We start from the raw sequence: 22,987 nt of genomic DNA on the forward strand, positions 1-22,987 counted from the left end.
GGTTAAGAATTTTAATGGCTATCCTAAATATTTAAATCATAAATATGGCCACATCTGAAATTGCTCCATATTTAGGGCAAACATAGTATGAGTAACTTGACATATTTACATATTGGCATATTTCTTACACTTTTCCTATGCATAAGACCAAATAAGAAGATGCTAATAGTCTTAAGAAATCTCAGAAGGTATAAGATCAATTATTTGCTTTTATAAAGCTCTTTATAAATCACAGCATTAAGGGAGGAAGAGAAGTTAGTTAAATGGAACCCAATTTGAAAAAAAAAAAGGCATCACATGTGCTTTTAATTCTAATCTATGTTTAAAGTATTCAGTGTACATGCTGGGGATACTGCTTGACAGATGATTCTGTCACATAAAAAAAAGATTTTCATGTTTTTAAAAAGTATCCCAACATAAATCAGAATGCTCGTTGTAAGTAACTTGGATTTATCTGATATAAGATCTAGTGGAGACCTATTAATATTTTTTGAGATAAAGTTCTTTATTTCCTTATCCTAAATTGCACAGCAATAGAGGTTTGAAGGACATGCTATTTATTTGCAAATAGTATTTTCTTCAATGTGATGAAAGTATTATGAATAAGAAAAAATGGTGCCCATGGCTTAGAAAAATGTCAAAATAATAAGCTGACTTAATTACTCATAGTCTATATTAGGTGAACTGAAGACGATCATTATTGCAAAAACATTATTAGGTTATTAAGAATGAAATGCCCAATTTCCTTAAGTACTGACTTTGATGTTGGTATTTCTGACATTTCACTTTGACACTTTTTAAAAATTTTTATTATGAAGGTACTGTAAGGTTTCTTTGAAGTAGCTGGCGCCAGAGAAAGAAAGACGAGCAGAGTTGAAAGGGATAAGTAAAGAGGCTTTATTGGGGCGCTCCCGGGTGGGGGTACTGAGTTCCTGAGAGACGGACTTGGGCGAGCCTCACGGGACCCAGAGAAGCGGCCCCGCCCAGAAGTCTGAGTGGGTTTATATAGGTTCTTAGGGCTGGGGAATGGGAGCTTCTTTGGCCAGGAGATGTCGGTGTGGTGTGAGGAGTGAGGAATTTCTTTGTTTCAGCTTTGGGGCGGGTATTGAGGGATAAGAGGGACTTCTTCTTTTTTCATTAGGGAAGGGAGGGGTACCTGCCACCAGCCTTACATTCCAGCCTTTTAGTGATAATAGGGTGCCGCGGTCTTTCTGGCTACTTCCTGCTTTTGAGGGGCATAGTGGGGCTATGGGCCGGAGTCGGCTGGTGGAGGGGTGACTGGAAGCGGAGAATAGGGGTGAAGAAGCATCTGGTTTACTGCTACTCTGGATAATTTCTGCAGGCAGCATTGGAGAAACTGAGCCAGAGAAGTCAGTTGTCTCTGCAGGGAAGTTAGTGATGTGGACGACGTGGTTTCCAGGGATAACTGTAGGAAATCTGTAAAGTCTTGGGCAGAAATAACACTGTGGCCCAGGGTGCCTCCCGCAAGCCCTGAGGCTGCAATGGAGGAGACCCAGTTGAGACCTATTATGACTGGCAAGAAGATGGCTCATTTTGAGCGGGGCCCGGGGAGAAGCTACTCAAATTCAGACTCACCATATAAAGTTAATTGAGGGACGACTATGACAGGGAAATAAGGACCCTGGGTGGATGTATTGACGCAGCGGGCAAGTGTTCTGTTGTATCAGAAGAACTGTCCCGGAGCAGAAGAGGTGGTCGTGGTCACAGTATGGTTAGTGAGACAGCGTCCATGAAGTTGTAGGTTGAGGTCAGTGAGGGTGGTGAGAAAGTATATGTGATCCGCATAAGGTTGGCCTGTGGGCTCAGGTTCCCATAGGGGAACTCGAGTGAGTGGAGTGGAGCATGAGGGACCCGATGAGGGAGTCTTTTATGGGTTAGAAAAGTTTAGGGGAACAGCGGCCAGTAGGGGTCACTGAAGGGAGGCACAGAAGAAACAGTGGGAGATATTAGAGATTATTTTAGAGGAGTTTTAAGAAGGCAAGGGTATGTTGAATAATATTTAGCCAGGAGGTAAGAGGAGGATGTTTAGGGCGGCAGGAAAGTTGTCCTGCTAGAATTTGTTCTGCTTCCAGCATATTGATAGATATTTGAACCTGTGTCTGGTGGGCCAGGACGTATTCACGGCTGACGTAAATAGTAGTTGAAGGGTAATAGTCATGTATTTTTCAGTATATTTCACCTGTGACTTTAATTTTCCAATGCTGGTCTCAAGGGTTGAGGATATCTGTGTGAGAGATATCTGAGTCGGTCTCGGAGGCTGAGGTAGATATCTATCTGCGTGGGCCTGGAGAAGTTGTCTGAGGAGGGAGAGATATGAGAGATAGGAGGCCAAAGGTGGGGCTGGGTTGGAAGATGGTGGTTAATGAGAAAAGGCCAGCCGTACATGAGTTCGAAAGGGCTAAGGTAGGATGTCGAGGGGCTGCCCTGATCCAGGTGAGAGCTAAGGGCAAAAGGTCAAGCCATGCTTGGCAGGTCTCAATAATGAGTTTGGTGAGGTGGTCTTTGATTAATCTGTTAGCCATTTTAACCTTTCCTGAGGACTGAGGCCTGCAGGGAACATGAAGTTTTCACTCGACATCGAGAGCCTCACAGACCTGATGAACAGCCTTAGAAACAAAAGCAGGGCCGTTGTCAGACTGAATGGAGGAAGGAAGGCTGAAGTGTGGGATAATTTTAGTAATGAGAGTGGAGGCAATAACAGCAGCAGTTTCTTTGGCAGTGGGAAAGGCTTTAACCCATCCCGTAAAGGTATTTACCAGTGTTAAAAGATATTTGAAACACCTGTGAGGTGGCATATGGGTGAAATTGACCTGCCAGTCTTGTCCGGGGAGGTGACCACGAATCTGGTGGGTGGATACAGGGGGTTTGAAGCCCCCTTGAGGGGTAACAGAGGCACAGATGTCACAATTCGAGCAAACAGTTTTGATGAGAGAATATAGGGCAGGATGTGAAAATAGAGGCTGGAAGAGGTGGAAGAGGCCCTTAGTGCCAATATGAAGTGAAGAGTAGCTAATTGGGTGGGTAATTGAAGAGCCTCGAGGAGACTGGGGATAAGGGTGGCATTAATAACAGGGGAGCCCTTGGTGGAGAGAAAGCCCCGTTCTCTCCATATGGCAGCATGGCAGTGAGCTATCATAAACACATATTTGGAGTCTGTGTAAATATTTACACTCCTGCCTTTGGCTAGGTGTAAGGCTCAAGTGAGAGCAATGAGTTCTGCCTTTTGGGAGGTGATGCCCTCCGGAAGTCAGGAGGCTTTTATTACCTGAGAGGCAGAGACAATGGCATAGGCCACCCGTCATTTGCTGTCCTCACCTGTGACAGTTAAGTCCACTGAGGGAGGGGCTTGTCTGACAGATCCGGTCTAGGGGTAGTGGAGGCTTCAACCATTTCTGAGCAGGAGTGTGAGGACAGGGTAAACAGGGAATGGGGAGCAGAGTGGCAGGGTTTAGAGTCGAGGACTGTGATAAAGTAATGGTGGAATTTTCAATAAACAAGAGATGGAATTCCTGTAGTCTAGACGTGGTGAAGAGGGCTAAAGAGCAGTGAGTTAGAAGGTCCTGTAAGCGGTGGGTGGAGAAGACATGTAAATTCTGTCCCAGGGAGAGTTTTAGGGCCTCCCTGGTGAGAGTAGTGGCTGTGGCTAAGGCTGGGAGACAGGGGGAGCCAGTCCCGGACCGTGGTGTTTAGCTGTTTGGATAAGTAGAGTGGAAATGGGAGTAGGTCCCAGAGGTTGGGTGAGGACGCTGAGGGCCAGGCCCTGGTGCTCATCCATGTAGAGGTTAAAGGGTTTTTTGGGATCAGGGAGTCTTAGAGGGGGTGCTTGTAGGAGAGAATAGCGAAGTTTTAGGAAGGCGTGGCAGACAGCCTGAGGGTTTAACAGAGGGCCAGTGGAGGCATCACGTGCTGTCTCATAGAGGGGTTTGGCAAGGAGAGAAAAGTTGAGGACCCAGTGTCGGAAGAAACCGATGAACCTGAGGAAGGATAGAATTTGTTCAGCAGTGGTGGGAGACTAGAGGTTGTAAAGAGCCTGCTGGCGATCAACAGTGAGATGTCAGGAAGTGGGGGTGAGACTAAGTCCAAGGTATGTGACAGTAGGCTTAGACAGCTGATCTTTGGAGGGGGCCTGTCATTGACATAGTAGAGCATTTCTCCTGAAGGAAGATGTAGGTCCCTCCTTTTTTGGTTATTAGTATATTTAGAATCAAAATACTTTTGTAGTTTCGTTAAGAGTAAACCAGTATTTTAAGAATACCTTGTGATTTTAACCAAATCTTTCTTTCTTTAATTATAGCTGACTTAACCATACATAAAATTTTTTTGTAAATTCCTTCCATGAACTCCATCACAACCTATATAGACCATCTATGACATACTTGGGCTTTCTTTTTTGTCCTAAATTTTCTCTTTCTCAAATAACCAGCCATTCTGTTTCAGGACAAAAAGTTACTACACAAGATCCTTCTCCACACAAATTATTCTCTCACTGATTTTTTTTTAACAAAAATATTTTCATGTTCATAGCCTTTCTACGTCTCTTTTTTACCTTACTAGTTACCTTCTATCTTGATTTTATTTTTCCCTCCAAATCCAGGCTTTGAATCAATTTTTAAACAACCTCTGAATTAAAAAAAATTACATATATAATTTCTTTAATGTAAACTCGGGGTCTACCAGTTTAGACAGGAGAGGGTATGTAGGGCTTGGTAAGGTGGGAAAAGCTGTGAGCGGAGCTGAGGAATCTGGAGAGAGAGAGAGAGAGTAAGAAGGGCGGAGGCTCCGGAGGAAAAATGGAGGGTGGTGTCCAGCTTGGTTAGTAAGTCCCTTCCCAATAGTGGAGCAGGATAGGAGGGCATGATAAGGAAGGAATGGGTGATGGGATGTTCATCTATTAGACAAGTTAGGGGATCAGTGATGGGGGGTCAAGAGGGATTGCCGTCAATAACCACAACTGACACCTGGGAAGGATAAGTAGAGCCTGAAAAGGAAGGCAGGACAGAGTAGGTAGCCCCTGTGTCAACCAGAAGGGACACTGCCTTACCAATACCTTGATTGTTACCCTGGGCTTGGCAAGGGTGATGGGGTCATTGAGTGGGGGTCTCTTCAGTCTTTGGCAGCCAGACCCAAAGCTGCCATTGGCAGGTCTAGGGATGGAAGGACTGACCCTCCAGACTTCTGTCCCAAGGGGCAGTCACTTTTCCAGTGTCCCTCTTGACCACAGCCAGGCAAGGCATGGTGGGTGGAAGTGGCTGCGGGCACCACTTGGCCCAGTGGCCTTCCTTACTGCACTTGAAGTAGGTGCCTGGTGAAGTGCGGCTGGTCACCTTAGATGAGGTCGATGGTTTTGCGGGTCCCGCCAGCCTCAGGGCTGCAAGGCTTGGGCCTTATGCCTTTTGGCGGACACGGGCCTCCCTTTGGGCCTCTGCCTGTTCATCTCGGGGATTGAAGACTTTAAATGCCATATTCACCAGGTCTCGGATAGGGGTCTGAGGGCCCTCCTCTGCCTTTTTTGAGTTTCTTTCTGATGTCAGGGGAGGACTAATAAAGTGAGTTGTAAGGACAGTAGTCCTCGGGGGAGGTAGGCTCTAGGCAGGTATATTGGATAAGGGTGTCTGTAAGGCGGCTGAGAAAGGCCACAGGGTTTTTGTCTGCCTGTTGAGTGATTTCCCTGAGCTTAGGCACTTTTCAATCTGAGAAAGGTCAGAAAGGGAGAAGGGAGCATGTATGCGTACAAGCCCTTAGGCGCCTGCCACCTCCCGTAATGGACAGAGGAGGGGCTGGGGTTTGCGTGGGAGCGAGTGTGCTGGCTGACCGGAGATGTTGGCAGCAAGCGGCCGGGTGGTGTGGGAGGATGGGCGGGTGCCTGTGGGTATGGTGGAGGTCAAGTGGGGGGAGGGCTGAGGGAGTCGGGTGGATCAGAGAAAGCAGAAGGGGCATCTGAAGAGATGTCTGGTGGAGAGTTAGAGGGAGAAGAGGTGGAGGGGGGTGGGGGATCCAGCACAAAGAGGACTTGTGCAGGGTGGCAGGTCAGACAGAGAAAAGGACGGGAGCGCAAACAGAAAAAGGCTTGGACATATGGGATCTCCGACTATTTGCCATTCCTGTGACAAAAGTTATTAAGGTCTTGCAGAATATTGAAACTGAAAGTCCCATTTTCAGGCCATTGGGAGTCATTGTCCAATTTACACATTGGCCAGGCAGTGTTGCAGTAAAGAATGAGGCACTTGGGCCAGATGCCTAAATCCAGGGCTTTCAGATTGGCCAGCAGACACCCCAGGGATATCTTGCGGGTAATTTTGGTCACCCATGTCACCTCAGCCTGGATGGGGAAACAGCCAGGAATAGTATCCTGGCTACGGAGGCAGCAAAAGTCTGGGGGACGTCTCCGCCCGAGACTAGTATGCCGGCATGGAAAGGGGTGAGAGGAATTCAGGCATCCCCGAGTAGCCTCAGCCCCTGGAACAGGGGAGCCTCCGACGTGGGCCCACGGTTTAACAGATAGGGAACAGCTTCCCGGAAGGAACGAAGGCTCCTGGGGGATCCAGGTTGGGATAACACGGGGTGACTCACCCAGGCCGAGGTCATCAATCAGGGACTGGAAGGCAGTCAGTAGAGGTTCCGGTCCGGAAAGTGAGAGTTCTTGGAAGGGGGTGGTGCAGCCAAAGCCCCAGAGTGGGCCGGCACAGCCAAACACCCCTCCCCGGTTTCGGCACCAAATGTAAGGTTTCTGTGAAGTAGCCGGCGCCAGAGAAAGAAAGGCGAGCAGAGTTGAAAGGGATAAGTAAAGAGGCTTTATTGGGGCACTCCTGGGTGAGGGTAACGAGTCCCTGAGAGAGGGACCCGGGCGAGCATCATGGGACCCACGGGATCCAGAGAAGCCACCCTGCCCAGAAGTCTGAGTGGGTTTATATAGGTTCTTAGGGCTGGGGGATGGGAGCTTCTTCGGCCAGGAGATGTTGGTACGAGGAGTGAGGAATTTCTTTGTTTCAGCTTTGGAACGGATATTGAGGGATAAGAGGGACTTCTTCTTTTTTCATTAGGGAAGGGAGGGGTACCTGCCACCAGCCTTACAGGTACATCCTCAGTCTTTCAAACACATGTTTTGGCTTGTGATTATCTTTCAAATTCTTTCTTAGAACAATTTTTGTGAAACCACGGATAAGCCAAAAATCCATGTTATTTTCAAATATGAGTTCCGTCGTGGAACCAATGCAGCTCAGACAGCTCAAAATATTAATATCAATGAAGTATTTGGGAAGGATGTGACTAATTAACGCACAGTACTCTGATGGTTTGAAATTTCCATTCTGGTGATTTTAACCTTGACAATGAGCTACGTGGGCGACCTGAGATCAAGGTGGTTAATGATGAGCTGACAGCTATAGAGGAAGCAAATCCATCTCAACCTACGCATGAATTAGCAGCAAGGTTTGACGTTACTCTTCCAACAATACTGGACAATTTGAAACAAATGGGCAAGGTAAAGAAGCTGGATAGATTGAGTACTGCATGAATTAAACAAGCATCAGAATAGAAATTATCTTGAAGCTTGCCTTTCTTTGCTGTCATGACATAAAGGCAAACCATTTCTACACCATATTGTTATGTGTGATAAAAAATGGATTCCTTTTGAGAATCCCAAGAGTTTAGCACAATGGTTGGATAAAGTTGAAGTGCCAAAACACCGAATATTCATCAAAAAAAGCTAATGGTGTATGTTTGGTGGTCTAGTGCTGGTATTATGCCCTACAGCTTCATGAAATCTGGTCAATTGATTATAGATGTCTACTGCAACTGATAGACAAAATGATGACGATACTTGCGATTAAGCAGCCATGACTGGTCAACAGACAGGCCAATCCTCTTGCAAGACTGTTAAGATGGCAAAACTGTGTTGATAGTTTAGGTGCATACTTTGATTAATTGTATTGCTTCTTGTTTGAGATATAATAAACTAAACTTTTGATTTCAAATTGGACATTTCATATTTAATGACCTAATAAAACATTTAATAACTATATAATTGGGCATTTTTAAGTTTTTCTTTTCCAGTAGATACCAAAATTAGCCTTATTTTTCTGTGTTATTTGCTGGCCCATTTTAGCATATTCAGAAACATGAAAAGTGAATCAAGGACTAAATACATCATAATAAAAGTGATTGTTGACTAGTGAACTTCAATAGACTAACAATGAATATTGATTGAAGTACTTTACTTTCTTCAAATTTTAGTCTCCATAAGTGTGATTATAGTTTGAAAAGTGATTGTAAAATAGTGTACAAGAATATGAAGTGATTTCTCAAGTGTCTCCCACATTATATTCACTTCTCTTTGAAGTAAATAGATACTTTTCCCTCATTCTCAGTAATGAAAATCCCATTTGCAATTTAAAGCAATTTTAATGGACCTCTTAATATATATAGCCATTCAATAAAAGGAAAATGCTTATTCCTTTTCTTTCTCAATTCCTTCTTGTCAATGTAAAGGGGAAAAATTCTCAATGCATTTTTGTCTATCAAAATAAAGGCAGTTTTCTTTGTTAAAATCATCCTAATTAAGCATAATTATAACAGAGAAGTTGTCCCTCCTCCCACAGATATGGAAGCACAAAATTGAGAGTAGGTAATATGTAACGAGGGAATGGCCTGGGGGAGGGGGGATGCCAAAAGATGTTTTCTGTCTCTTTAGAACTTCCCCCACTCTTTTTGGGAATTGAGGCCTGCAATCCCTGTCTCAGGAAGGTGATCGGGAAGGACAGGGGATGCCTTTTGTTCTTTATGTTACAGTAGATAGGTCAGCTGAACTGTTGGCTCCATCCCAGGACTGGCTCCTTCCCAGACCCAGTGCCTAGCCAGTGGAGGTCAGGGTGGGCCTCCTAGGTGAATAGAGGTCACAAGATTTGTCTTTGGCAGAGATGGGATAATTAGAGTCCTTAGTGACAATAGCCTAGAACTGAGGACCCCTCCCTTTAAAAGCTCTGTATTTCTGCTTATGGAGATGAATTTGGATTTTGAGACAATAGAAGGCCATTTTTGCTCCTTTGACAGCAAAGTAATAAACTTCCTTTTCCTTCTCCTCAACGACAAGTCCTCATTCTTCTGATGTGGCCTCGTGGACAAGTGTCAAGCTTTTGGTAACATAATGATCATCATAATAAAAGACAATAATTTATTGGGCGATTATTTAGTTTTAGGAATTTTGCTAAGCCCCTTTACATGGATTATTTCCTTTATTCCTTGATTCTACAATTTTCTAAGTCATCCTTCCAAGACTGTACCCATGTGAACAGCTATATAAGGAAATAATAATGACAAAATACTTATGAGAATTCAACATAATTAAATGTATTCTAGATTTTTTAAAATACATTTTTAAACACTCTTAAAAATAAATAAAGTTGAAAATTTAGTAAGGTTGAAAGAGAACACAGAAAATTTGTGTGCAAATAATGAACTTCAAATAGGATATAATCCAGACACCATGGGGCTAGCTTGGACTAGCTAATGCAGATACCCAGAACTGGCTGGATTTTGTGTGATGAGGCACAGTAATCACTATAGCTCTGTGAGCCACAGTGAAGCCATCTTGTGTACAGGCTCACTACTGCTGTGTGATTCATAGGCCCATGACCTATGAGCTGAGAGAAAAATACATAAATAACAGAAAAAAAAATAAAGTGATTAACTTAAGTGATTGTTTAAAATCACTAGGTGTGTATAGTTACATTGTACTGTTCCTTGGAAAAATGTTCCTTGGATGTTCCTCAAAGAAATGTTCTTTGATTTAATGGTTGCTATTTGCTTCTGTAAGTTTGCTTGCTTATGAATTATTATAATCAACATGTTCTGAGCTGTATGTGTATTGTTAGTGGTGAAGGTATATAACCCCTGCCCACTTTAAGATCGGGGCCATTCTCTGTCTCCGGACATTCCCAGAACAGGGGTGGTCGCTGGCCAGCTAATAAAGACTCCTAATTTGGCTCAATTCGGTCTTTAGGTGGTCATTTCTCGAATCTTAGGCTATAACATTTGGAGGCCCCAGCGAGATGGCCCTTACACAGGGCGCTTGGTGACCACTGGTGCCTGGGATCTGGTGTGGGGTCCAGTGCCTAGCCTAGGGGAGAGCTCCTGAGAGACGTTCCTCAGCCCCAGGCAATGGCCAGACCACACTCCAGCCACCGACACCTCAAAATTAACCAATTTCCTTGAAAGAGTCTTCTGGACTTACACCAGTGAGTGTTTGGTTTGTCTGTCTTTGGTGGGCCCGTGTTTGGTTTGTTTGTCTTTGGTGGGCCCATTTTGGTGTTCCTTGGGAAAGCTGGACGGGGCTAAGATCCCAGGAACAAGTCCCAAGGAGTGAGACGTCACTCGGGGTTTTGGTCATTGTTTTCGGGCTTGGAACACTGTTTTGGCCGAGAGGCCGAGTCAGCAACTATTTGGCACCCTGCTGGATAGCTTGTGTTTTCCGAAAACTTTAGGATTTTGTTTCATGTTGGTTTGAATGCTTGTGGTTGATTTGTTTTATGTTAATTGTTGTCTAGATACTAGTATATGTTGCTTTTAGAGTGCCGCCTCCGTCTGAGTAACACAACCACAAATAGTGTTATTATTGTCTTGTCTCTCCTCCCGACTGTCACCTGGATGAGAGATGTGAGAATGTTATAGCCCCACGGCTGATTAGCTACGGGGCTTGAGTGGGTCCTAACCTGCGGTTCTGTGGCGACGTCGTATGACATAACAGTGACTCACCCTCTGGAAAGAGCGGTGACCTGCCCAGGCTTTATACAGGAGCACCTTCAGCCCAGACGTGCCTAAATCTCCGTGAGGGGAGCAGCCAGGCGGACACCTGAAAGTACACCCCACCCTATGTGAAAATCTGTCCCTGTGTCTGTAAGAACCGGTTTCCCTCAGTCCCAGGAACAGATAGGCAGAGTCACCAAGGCTGCAACAGACAAAGGAGTTTATTTTCTAGCCCAGGCTAGGGTCCAAGGCTCAGAGCACCAGCGCAGTAGTCTCTCCACGAGCCCGGACCTCGCCCTGGGGCGGAAACAAAGCTTTTATACTTATCAATAGGTTACATGTATTGGGCACACCCCCCCACCCCCCTTTTAGTTCATTTGTTCCCTCAAAAGTGGCCGATAGCTTTGGCTCCTGATTGGCCGGTTTCCAAGCCGGGGCTCTGGCTCCTAATTGGCCAGTTTCCAAGCCGGGGCTCTGGCTCCTAATTGGCCAGTTTCCAAGTCAGGGCTCTGGCTCCTGATTGGCCAGTTTCCAAGCCAGGGCCCTCAGTTGTTACCAGTGGCATTCCGGGGAGGGGGAGGGCCTGCGTTGGGGAAACCAAAACTTAGGCCTTTCCTAAGAGGTCCAGTCTGTCATGGAGTTACTCCTGTTTTCCTTCCTGCTCTACATGTCTCTGTGTCTTGTCATTGTAAAAAACTTTATAGCATGAAAGTGTGTACAGCAAATCGTGCTCAAAATCCCTGTGCCGGATAAGTTTAAACTGAAACCTGATAAAGTGTTGCTCTTATTGTAACAAAAAGTAACTGTGAAAAACAAAAGAATTTTGCCGGTTGCCACCTTGTCGGCGCCTGTTTCACCTAGCAACAACTCTCATTTGTCTCCTTCTCCTCCTAGCCAGTAAATCTACTAATTTCCCCTTCTCTCTGTTGCCATTCCAGTCTGTTACCTATGGGTTATAAAGAATTCATTGTAGAAACTGCCCTCTATCCAAGGGGGGAACCACCTCCCGCTCCGGCGCTGAGTCACTGGTATTCTTTTAGCCCAGCCTATTGCCCAGATTGCCAGTTATATTTTTGAACCACAGAACAGGGTCAAGGAGTGCCTTTGTTGGTTTCTTGACAGCAACTAGTGTCCATCAAGTTCGGGCGAGTGTTCTTGAGGAGTCTCCGGAAGCTGCCGACACCTGCTCTGGTACCGCTGTGAATTCTGTGGCTTCCTTTACCCTTTCCTTGATTTTATTTTTTTCATGATAGGTTTAGTCTACTTGCTACCAGGCTTTCTGGCCCCGGTGTTTGGTACAGGACTTTATGGCATAGCTCCTAGGAGAATGGAACAGGTTCTGTTGATGCTGCTATACTAGACTATAATAGGCTCGGTCATCCTTTTTAAAACTCTTTCTCGGTTACCCTGTTTAGACTTTTGCCCTCAGTAGTCCTTGTTTTTCAGAAACACAGGATCAGGTTCCTGGCCTCTGTAAGGCAGCCACCAGGCGACGGGCTGGGACCAAGGATTCCTGAGATCTAAAGATTATTCCTTTTTTTTCCTCAAAATGGGTCAATCAGGGTCATGTAAGAATTGTACGCCACTTAATGTTTTTTGAAAAACTTCCAGAAACTTTCAGAGTGATCATTTGTATGCTTTTTATTTATATCCATTCATTTATACAGATGACGACCCCAGCCTCAGCCCCAGACACATGAGCTTTGGTGGCAGACTTTATAGGCTATAAGCTGAGACAGAAGGGTTATGTCTGTAAAACTGGCCCAGAGAAGGGCCCAGCAGCTGACCCGCTGCACCAAGCCATGCGGGCAGCTGGAGATGAGTTCGAGATCTGCTTCCAGCGTACCTTCTCTGGTCTGGCAGCTCAGCTGCATGTGACCCCCAGCTCGGCCCAGCAGTGCTTCACCCAGGTCACCAATGAGCTTTTCCAAGGGGGGCCCAATTGGGGCCGCCTTGTGGCCTGCTTCATCTTTGGGGCTGCACTATGTGCTGAGAGTGTCAACAGGGAGATAGAGCCACTAGTGGGACAAGTGCAGGAGTGGCTGGTGGCCTACCTAGAGACACAGCTGGCCGACTGGATCCACAGCAGTGGGGGCTGGGCAGAGTTCACAGCTGTCTATGGGGACATGGCCCTGGAGGAGGCATGATGTCAAAGAGAGAGAAACTGGGCATCAATAAAAACAATGCTGATGGGGGCCATAGCACTGGGGACCCTGTTAACTATAGGGGCCTTCTTTGCTAGCAAGTAAAACAGTTCCAGGGCCAGATGGGGCTAAGTATGGCCCTTGAAATAGAGTAAATGTTTAGACAGACGTAAAACAGGGATAGACAAAAAAGATGATATTTAAAAAACATATACACAGAAAAGCTGTTAAGACAAACCCTGGCCCTGATGGGCAACTTCATGGTTCCTGGTTATATACAACATGTCTTCCCCTCCACGCGCCCAAAGTGGGACCCAAACGAGGAGCAAGGTAAGGGGGCTCTCGATCGGTATCGCTAGACTCTGCTCAGGGGCATACAGGCCGCAGCTAACAGGCCAACTAATTTGTCTACAGTAAGCAAAACCATACAGAGACCTAAGGAGTCTCTGGCAGTGTTCCTAGAATGCCTTTTTAAAGCTTACCACCTGTATCCCTCCATAGACCCAGAGACACCAGAAAATAGACGTGCCATTTAATATGCCTTTTCCCACTTCGTCGGCCTGATATTAGAGAAAGCTACAGAAAGTAGAGAGATTAAAAAATGCTGTCTGAGTTAATAAAATTGCCCAGAAGAAAACAGACCGGTTGCATACTTGTCTAACAGTTTGGACCTGTAGTGTCTGGCTGGCCAGACTGCTTGTGGGCCATTGCTGCAACAGCCGTCCTGACAAAAGAAGCCTCTAAGCTCACTTTGGGGCAGGACTTGTGTATCATAACCCCTCACTCAATATAGGCTCTAAAAACTCCACCTGAAGAAGAATGGCTTTCCAACTCATGTATAACCAAGTGCTGTTGCTAGATTCCCCCCAGGATTCGCTTCCTGAAGACAACGGCTCTTAACCCTGCCACTCTACTGCTGGACGATAAACTGGCAGAGCCACTGCATAACTGCCATGAGATATTAGAGTCACTGGCCAATCTGAGAGCAGATCTCACTGATCAGCCATGGCCAGACCCTGATGAAGAATTATACACAGATGGAAACAGCTACGTGTCTGAAGGAGTCAGATATGCAGGGGCAGCTGTGGTCACTGCTGACCGGGTTATCTGGGCACAAGCTTTGGGACATGGGACTTCAGCCCAGAGAGCAGAACTTATAGCTTTGACCCAAGCCCTGAGGTGGGGAAGGGATAATAAGACTGTTAATATCTACACCGATAGTAGATATGCGTTTGCTACAGCTCACGTGCATGGAGCACTCTATCGAGAACGGGGCCTCTTAACCTCAGAAGGCAAGGAGATAAAAAATAAATTTAAAATATTGGCCCTATTAGAAGCCATCTGGTTACCAAAAGAGGTAACTATTATCCATTGTAAGGGGCATCAAACCACTGATTCCCCAGTGGCACGGGGAAATGCTTTTGCTGACAAAACAGCCAAAAAGGTTGCACAAAAACCAGTGGGGCCCCTCCAGATTCTCCCTGTCTTGCCAGAACGGCTCTTACCACATTCTTTGAGCTACATGGAAGAAGAAGTTAAAATTTTAAAAGTTCTAAAGACTAGAACTGATGCAACAGGTTGAAAAATTCTCCCAGATAACAAGGTCTTGGTCCCTGAGCGCCTGGGACAAAACTTAATTAAACAGATTCATCAAAGCACTCACCTTGGACACACAAAACTGACTGAGCTTCTTCAGAAGGACTACTATATCCCCCAGCTTCATTGGATGGTTCAGCAAGTAACGGTAAGATGCCCCACCTGTGCGCAGGTAAATCCGGGTAATGGCATTAATCTTCCCCTAGGAACTAGGTTACGGAGCCAAGCCCAGGGGGAACAATGGGAAATGGACTTCACCGAAGTGAAACCAGGCAACTATGGATACCAATATTTGCTTATGTTCATCCATACTCTTTATGGATGGGCAGAAGCTTTTCCTACCAAGTCAGAGACAGCACAAATAGTTGTAAAAAAGTTAGTGACTGAAATTGTCCCCAGATTTGGCCTCCCATTAGCATTGGGGTCCGACAATGGCCCGGCGTTTATCACCAGAACAACTCAATTGTTCGCCCAGATGCTAAAAATTGATTGGAAATTACATTGTGTCTATAGGCCTCAGAGTTCAGGGCAGGTAGAAAGAATAAATAGGACTTTAAAAGAAACACTAAATAAACTAAGGTTAGAGACTGACAAAAACTGGGTGAGCCTCCTTCCTTTTGCCCTACTAAGATCTAGATATACCCCTTATGTAAAAGGACTGACAGCCTATAAAATCATGTTTGGCCGGCCTCCCCCTTTCGTCCCCAAATTAGGGGAGGAACGGGTCGTGGAACTAGGGGACTCGGTACTTCTTAAATCCCTACAGGCTCTCCAGTCAAGCATAAAACACAACCATGAAATGGTAGAGGCAGCCCACACCGGGCCTTCTAACCTTCCTTCTAAGCAAACTGTATTCCAGGTACAGCCCGGGGACCTTGTGTGGATCAAGAAATTGCAACCAGCGACCTTGGAAGCAAGGTGGACCAGACCACTGCCAGTAATCCTTTCTATACCCATGGCCATTAAAGTTACTGGCCAGCATCATTGGATTCATCATTCCCAAGTCAAGAAGGCCTCACCAGAGCAGCAGTCTGAGACATGGAGCATCCAGCCATCCGGAGAGCCTCTAAAGATAAGACTATCTCGTACATCTATTGGTTCCTTGTAATTCATGGGACTGTGGGATCACCACATCAACCTCTAAACTATACCTGGGTGCTCACCCGAACGGTTGATGGAATTATGGTGACTCACAATTCTACCATATCACAGCCAGTTCTTCATTTTGACCTTTGTCAGCTGTTTGGGTGTAACTCTTTACAGATGGGGTGGAGAATCCGAAGCCTCCAATATTATGCTTACCCCTCCACTGGGCCCCCACATTGCCAAGTAAAAGGCCATTACTATTGTGCCAAGTGGGGTTGTGAGACACTGGCCTCTTGGAAAAATAAAGATCCAGACATCCAACTGGTGCATAAGCAACCTGGATGTGACACTTTAAATTCATGTAATCCCGTGTCTATCACAATCACCCATTGGCAAACTCAGGATTGGGCCTCAGGAAAAACTTGGGGCTTCCGGCTGTATTCCAGAACAGGGGGCTATCGCGACCCAGGAGTCTGTTTTACTATACAAAGAATTCGAGCTGTCAAACTTATGATCCTCCAAACTCACTGTCAACATATTTGTAACTGTCTTATTGTCCTTAGCAGGAACTTTAGTTTTGTTTCCCCTAACCCTGTTAGTGGGTCTGTGTGTTCTAAATTGCCTGTTGGTGCACATACGAAAAAAAAAAAAAAAAAAAAAAAAACAAAGTGTTAAGCTCACCATATGTGTGGAAATAAATCAAAGATTTGATTTCATGTGAAAACCAGTGGGGAATGTGATGAGGCACAGTAATCACTAGAGCTCTGTGAGCCACAGCGAAGCCATCTTGTGTACAGGCTCACTACTGCTGTGTGATTCACAGGCCCATGACCTATGAGCTGAGAGAAAAATACATAAATAACAGAAAAAAAAATAAAGTGATTAACTTAAGTGATTGTTTAAAATCACTAGGTGTGTATAGTTACATTGTACTGTTCCTTGGAAAAATGTTCCTTGGATGTTCCTCAAAGAAATGTTCTTTGATTTAATGGTTGCTATTTGCTTCTGTAAGTTTGCTTGCTTATGAATTATTATAATCAACATGTTCTGAGCTGTATGTGTATTGTTAGTGGTGAAGGTATATAACCCCTGTCCACTTTAAGATCGGGGCCATTCTCTGTCTCTGGACTTTCCCAGAACAGGGGTGGTCACTGGCCAGCTAATAAGGACTCCTAATTTGGTTCAATTTGGTCTTTAGGTGGTCATTTCTCGCATCTTAGGCTATAATATCTTGAATAATATTTTTATATAATGTATGTAGTAGGATTTTAGCAATGATGATACTACCTCTCAAGATCTAAAATATTAATAAAAATATAAAGCTGATTTTATTGTTTACTATAATATTAATAATAGGAAGTTGTCTGAGCAGAGCAGACTACTGATCTTATATAGTGATACAGGGAGTTCAGGGACTGGCAGATTTTCCTTTTAGAGGTATAAGTAGGTTGAAATCATTTGTAGAAATGCAGTTACTAGAATGGGACTGTTATTGACTGGTTAGCATTCAGAGGCAAACTTCCTTAGAGATCGTTCATTGCTGACTGGCTGACTTTCAGAAGCAAGAGGCTGAAAACAATTTGGTTAGATGGAAATGTGTTTATTTCCATTGAATAGCTTTTGAGAGTCAGGGCTTAAACACAAAAGCAGATTTTGTACAGATATATATGTAAATCCAAAGTTTTATAGGGCAGGCAGTCAGAATGGCAGGATCATGAGTAACCTATAAGCCCACAGGCATGGGCCAAGCTATTGTTGTATGTGGGCGTATCCCCTTTTTCCCCAGGGAAGGCCTAAGCCCTCTTTGAAGGACTTCCAACTCAGTAAGTAATGCCCACCCAGGACAATCTCTCTTAATTAACATCCATTTATTATGGATTTTTGTTACATCTGCAATATCTTTTTACAGCAACATCCAGATTAGTGCATGATTGAATAAGGGAAAAAGGTGTATTTATGATACAAAATGGCTATTTTTTTCCCTTCCTTCCTCCAACCTTTGTAAGACAATACCTCGTGTAGTCCGCACTATCCAGAAACATAGGAAGAAGGGAAGTCTGGATAATAAAGTTTAACTTACCCAAGATGATAGCACAAAGTGATTATACAGGTTTGCTATGGCCACAGAAAAATCAGTCATTTCATACACATATAGGGACTTTTATAATTTTCATTGACTTTTTCCACTTTTTTCTTTTTCTAATTTTCCTCTTCCTTTATTCCTCATAACTTTTGCAATTCTTCACCTACTAAATCAGGAAATGCATGTGGCACAGCACAGTATGACAGAAAAGTACTTTGTTTCTGGATTTTGTTGTTTTTCAAAAGCCTAGGCCCTTAGAGAACCAAAATCATTAGAGCAGACATAAGTAATTTTGGAGAAGATATCACAAGTAATACCAAGGGTTTATTACTCCTCATTTTTATCTTGTGATTGCAATATAAATACTTTGTGGAGGGTAGGCTAGGGATAGGAATAGAGTCTAAGTGGAAGTAATGAGTGTAAAAGCAAAGTGATTATAGTGCAGAAGGGGTGCTTGGTAGAGCACTAGAGATCTGGTATCACTCCACAGAAGTTCATGGGATTCAAGATGAGAACGAAGTTCCATCTCTAATTTAGGATAATGCCATATAGACTAATTGAGACATCTGGGATAGCAAAATGACCGTATGATATATCTTGCTAGATACAGTTTCTTAGAATCAAAGATATTTCCTATGCCCAGTCAAAAGAGAAGCAAATGTGTTTGATGTGGCTGAATAGCACAGAAGTAGCAGTGAACATTCCGGAACCTGAGGAAACATCTAGGGTATGGCTTGTGTGTAATTAGAACTGAGGTCCAGATGGAAGCACCTTATTGAAAGCTTGAATCATTGTCTTTGAAAAATATATCAAACCTCCACCCTTAAATGAAGTCAAAAAATATTATAAACTTAGATATAATCTCATGGAAAAGTGTGAGAATCACTCAAAATGACTAATACCAAATTCCTGTTCTTTTGCTAGAAAGATGACTTAAAGTGTAAATTAGAATTTTAGTAATATAATTATATTTATTAAAATTCAAATACATAAAATTATTTTGAATTAATAATTATCAAATTCTAAATTGTAATGACACTTATCCTAATGTTTTAAATAATATATATATATATATATATAAAAAATTGAATGTTGACTTTGGTCCTGATTTTTTCACTTCTTGGCTATAATATCATTGTTAGGGTCTAAAAATGCTGCCTGAAATGTGACCGCTCCCCATTTTTTTTAAGAATTTCATTCTTATGAAACATAAGAATATAAGGCTTTAAGTCCTTCCTGATTCTGCTGGCCAAGGAATATGTACTAGAGTATGTAATAATACCTAAGTCATTCTTCCACTCTGAACTCAATCCAATTCTATTATTTGATTTTGGAAATGGATTTTGAACACGGGCCTGTTTGTCTAATCAGATGATCATTTTCCTATTCTTTTCTATTTAAATGCTGAGTGTATTTGGGAGGGCAATGATTTCATTATACCAAGGGAGGAAACTGCCTTTCCAGCAAAATAACAAAAGCCAAGTTGGCCAAGGGAAAAATGTTTCCTATCACACTGAAGAAGTCACAAGAGAAATGCTGACAAAATGTCACCTCAAACACAATGACTACAGGATTACAGAAATCTAATTAGTCATTTCATTAACTGAATCCTGTCTGTGGCAATGGCAAACAATGAGGACTTAGACACATTCATTCATCAGGAATACATGGAACTGTCAAGGAGATTGTTCAGTGATTTCTTCCCTGCATTTGTCAGTGGTATGGGTGGGACTGGGGGCTAGAATGATTTAATAAAAAGTCACATTTCAGAAGCTTTGGCAAAATTGAGGACACCTTCAGGGAGCTATATTCACTAGAGTGGATATATTGACAATTATGCTTTAGAAATGCTATTTCTTTTCTTCATCCCACATAAGCTAATTAGGTAAATTTATAAACATGATGTATAATACTAAGTGTCACATCTCTCAAAAATCATCAATAAGATATTATTTTTCACAACTGCATCTTCATATAGAACTTACAGTATATATGGATTGCCTGATTAGGCTGAAACTCTTTGAAGGCAGGTGCCTCATTCTACTCGTTTTTATAGCATAGGTTTTAGTGTTTGAGACATTTTTCAAGTAACAAACAAATGAGCAAATGAATTTGTAAAATGAATAAAAAATTTTAACCTCAAAAAAGAACAAAGCAGTATGAATCCTAAAAGGATGGAAAGAAATTAATGGCACAGTTACAATTTCTGAGTTATTGAAAAATTCACCTGGTAGTTAATGTAATTTCCTAGTACAATGTTAAGAATTGCCAATGCATTTTGATGAGAATGTTATTACAGATAAAAAGCACTGAAATAGCAGTCAAGCTACTATTAATTATACTTTTTTACTTTGGGCCTGGTCGGTGTGTCTTCAATGTCTACTACACATTATCAAAGCACACATACATGATCAAGCCAATTGCCACTTACTTGGTGTAATTTGTGGTTGCTGCCTTGTGACTTGGCCTCTCTCACTTCATAGGACAGGATTTTACATTGGATCCGTGGTGAGATCTTAAGACTTTATCCCAGCTGCCTGCAGGTTGTGGCTTTCAATGCCTCAGTGAAGGAGATAGCTGTATTGTTCACACAGAAAGATGCATGGAGGAAAGTGGGGAAACATTGCTTCTCTTAAAAGAAAACACAGGTGATTGTTAGGTAAAAGACAATGGTAAGAAAAGGCCTCAATAGACTTTGAGGGATGTTAGGAATGAGATAAACAAGACTATCAACTGGAAATAATTTTAAACTGTCTAACATCATTTATACAATTGAACATATAATACTTTCAGTAAAGAACAATTTATTGCCACAAAAGTTGTGGGAAGCTTTTTGATGTTGGAAAAACTTAATGTTCACACGGACACCAGGGTTCTGATTACTTTAATTCAAGGGTGACTCTATGTACACAGTGTGTGGGCTACTGCTGTGTACTGCCAGAGCAACAATTATGAATTGAGAAGTTTAGATAAGCAGACTGGATGCTGTATAATCTGTTTGATTCTTTGGGTCAATAATATAGACATCCCGAGGTTAATGTGAAAGTTCTTCTCTTTAACAGGCAAACTTTTAGCTTTTAATCCTATATTTTATCACAGTAAATATAGCACAGAACAAAAGGCCAAAATTCTCACTAATTAAAATACATTTCTAGGAACTGTCACTTTCCAGATGAAGAGGCTGTGATTCAACTTAATAAGTTGAAGACATTGACCACTTACAAAGTTTTCCCATAGAAAATAAAATTCTGTAAGAACAACACAATGGTAATTCAGGACATTTAAGTTTTTTCCAGATATATTGAATTTGTTCAAAAACTAATTTTCTACCTAGAGCAGGCACCACAACAAACAAACAAACCTAATAATGGAATATTGGTTTAGAATACTAAACAATGAGATTAATGAAGTAATGTATTGTAGTGGAGATAACAACATTAAAGAAACTTTGAATAACAAAATTGTTTCCTTTAAATTTAAAAAGAAAGAAAACTATTTTTTAAAAAGGTTTCTTTTTTGGTCTTCATAGGTTGGTGAAGAAAATGCCATTTTAAAGACTGAATTTGAGATAGTGTCTTTAAAAAGGGATTATCTATTAGTTACTTCATTGACTAGGATTAACAATGACCTTCTTCAGTTAAATATAGTTATTTAAACTCAGATCTTGTAGATATTTTCTGTCATTAATGTTGAACAGTATGAGATAATGAACTTAAAATTAAAAATATTACATTTCTCAGTGAAACTAAACATAAGACAATATTTTCGCTGAATTCCAATTCTCATGTGAAACTAAAACATTTTTTAACAAAAATCCTAGTCCTATGAACAAAAGTCTATTACTGGCTTCACAACATAGTAGTCTCAATTTATTTATTTATAAAATAGGGTTAATAACACATACTCTTTAAAATGTTTTGTAAATGTTTGAGAAAATTAATATGGATATTAGAAATAATCACAAAAAAGATGATATGTATTTCTATGTTTCTCATTTAAATAGCACAGGCTTTCTTAACCAATTTCTAGGTATCCACTTAGTTAGAAAAATATGAGCTCTCCTTCATGAAAAGGAACTGAATGATACTTACAGCATACTGCACACTCATGGCAAGTTATATGTGAGGTACACTTTAGTACTATGATTCTCAAAGTGTGGTCCAGGAAGCTTTGGATGTACTTAATATGCTTTCAGATTATCTGCACTATCAAACTATTTTCATAACAATACTAAAACATTAATTGTCTTTTTTATTCCACTGTGTTGATATTGACCCTGATGTTTCAAAAGCAAATGTGGTAAAATTGTTGATGTCATAGAAAGAATCATAGCAGAGGGGTCTTAGGGTTCCAAAATGGTGGTATGGTCACAAGCTGGCTTCATTTTCCCCCACAGAAAATGAAAAAATAAACAAATAAGTAAAGAACTGAGATTATAACCAGCAATATCCAGGAACTCAAATATAATGCTAAATCATTTTCTGGGGCCACAGAGAAGTGAAAAAAAAAAAAGAAAATCCAAGCAGACGGTAAGAGAATCAGATTCTTATACCCATGATGCCCCTTCTGCCCAATCTGCCCTGCACCAAAACATGGGAAATTTTCCCTAACTCAGTTTCTGCACTCAAAAAAGTAAGATCAAAGAGGACAACCAGCTTTCCCACCATTTGGGGTTACTTACCTGGAGACCTGTCCATGCCTCAACCCACAGAAAGCATCATGAGGACCTGAAGACAGACATATCCTTGAGGACAGCCAGAAACAAAGGATGGAGGTAGGAGTACCACCTCAAGCCCTGGAGACTCAGCTCTGTAGCTAACCTTTCCACACTGCCATGATATTGCCTTTGGCACCTCCCCATTTGGCTGTAGGAGACATCTAATGTGCAAAGGAGGCAGTGACCTAGCAGAAAAAAATATATATAAGAAATTGAAAAAAGTAAATTATGAAGAATCTCTAAGTAAATATGACCAGTAGAAACATAAATGAGCCAGACAGAGAAGACAGAATAAATAACTAATCCTTCAACGCAACCATATAGACACACATCCATAAGAAACAACAGCAAATAGGGAAACATGACCACACCAAACAAACAAACAATGGAACCAACACCTAACCCTAATGAGATGGTGATACATGAGATATCTGATCAAAAATTCAAAATATTAATAGTAGATTTAAGGAAACTCAGTGATCCCCAAGATAACACAGAAAAGCAATTCAGAAATTTATCAGAGAAATTTAACAAAGAGATTAAAATAATAATAATAATAAAAACCCAGAAATCTTAGAACTGAGAAGTGTATTTGTTGAA

The 22,987-nt window shown here is 42.3% G+C and overlaps 1 pseudogene; it reads left to right on the plus strand.

Moving 5' to 3' along the window:
* The first annotated feature begins 12,428 nt into the window (after window positions 1–12,428).
* Window positions 12,429–13,010, plus strand: LOC138384349 (bcl-2-like protein 2 pseudogene; annotated as a pseudogene).
* The last annotated feature ends 9,977 nt before the right edge of the window (window positions 13,011–22,987 follow it).

Source organism: Eulemur rufifrons, chromosome 6 (genome assembly GCF_041146395.1).
Source record: "Eulemur rufifrons isolate Redbay chromosome 6, OSU_ERuf_1, whole genome shotgun sequence".
Lineage (NCBI taxonomy): Eukaryota > Metazoa > Chordata > Mammalia > Primates > Lemuridae > Eulemur > Eulemur rufifrons.